This window comes from Echinops telfairi, unplaced genomic scaffold, assembly GCF_000313985.2.
Source record: "Echinops telfairi isolate 266 unplaced genomic scaffold, ASM31398v2 ScPeMD7_7468;HRSCAF=8506_0, whole genome shotgun sequence".
Lineage (NCBI taxonomy): Eukaryota > Metazoa > Chordata > Mammalia > Afrosoricida > Tenrecidae > Echinops > Echinops telfairi.
In genome coordinates, this window is record NW_022111369.1 from 39260756 (window position 1) to 39262159 (window position 1404).

At 36.0% G+C, this 1404-nt stretch overlaps 1 protein-coding gene across 1 annotated transcript in view; it reads right to left on the reverse strand.

Annotated features, from left to right (window-relative positions):
• Positions 1–1404, reverse strand: part of CFAP299 (cilia and flagella associated protein 299) — a 683777-nt gene that overhangs the window by 594671 nt on the left and 87702 nt on the right. The window lies entirely within an intron of this gene.

The window sequence follows — 1404 nt, forward strand, 5'->3', positions numbered from 1 at the left end:
AAAAAAATATGTAAGCAAATTGTTTTTTTAAAAAGCCTCTTTTTAATTATGGAAAAGGAAAACAAGGACATTGATTTATAAGTTTCAACTATACCTTTCATGGTATCTCTTGGCAAAAGAAGGCATCTACCCATCTAAATATGAGGGAAATTTTAGTGGCTGACCTGTAAGATCTTCCCTAAGCTACCTAATGTAACTATTAAATAAATAAATCTAATCTTATTTGCTTCAACAACAAAAAAGAAGTGATTCATTACCTTTTCACTTGATGGCATACATAAAAAATTTAAAGATTTCATAAATACAATGTTTCACAAAGATTAATCTCATATTTATGGAGGAAATACCAAATTCTCTTTGTATTTTATTATTGTAATATGAATAAAATTTTAAAAATTAATTTTTTAATATTAAACATTAGGTTACCTCAAAATTACTGCTCCCAGGTATCCTGATCTTATATGCATGGGCTTAGTCCAAACAAAATATGTTCCAATATGTCTTTGTAATCAGTCGATGGCTGCAGACAAGTTCTGAGATAGTTTATTGTGCCAGCCTGGCCAATAAACACAAGTGGGAATAACTGAAGGGCGGAGAGATATATGGCTCTGTGAGCCTCACCTTTCTTGTTTCTCGCTCTTTGATCATCGGACCAGTGTGTGGCTGCCTTGCTTGTCCTGTGCCTCAATTTAAAGGCTACACTACCTGTGGGATACCTAGCCTGTGAACTGTGTCTCTGTAAGTTGAGGTCCCTTTAAGACATCTCTGGAGCTGGGGACTGGCAGTTGGTGACCTGGCTGAGAGGAAGACCTACCTGGCAGCAGACTACACTTGAAGGACTGCTACTGTCTCACAACTCTCTCTCATGGGAGTGAGTTGCACTGAGCCATTTGTACTGCTTTATAATGTAACTGTTCATTTCTTGTATTATATATTTATCAGTATATAATTCAACAGTTCATTTCTCATGTTATATATATCTAATTATCTTTATAAATAAATATATTAAATTATCAGAAATTTGGTTTTATCTCTCTAGAGAACCCCGTCTAACACATTTTGGTACCAGGAGTGCTTCTAGAGAAATAAAATCATAAATATGGTCTTCTTAAATTGGCTCTCCAGCCTGACTAGCCTTAACACTAGTGATGCTACTTCAGCATCCCAAAGCATGGAAAAATCTGCTACTCCTCCTAATCCACGGTGTGAAATAGCACAAATAATACCTAAAGTAGCACCACCGATAGAGGAGGTGCTGATTAAAGGAGAGGATATGAATAATTGTATGTTTGATATTTTCCAGGAATTTTGTAAGGATGACAAGTATAGGGAAGCTGGTTGGCTGGTCCTTCTGACAATGGAAAGTGTGATTAAGGAGAGGGATGATCTCAGAGCCTCAAAAGC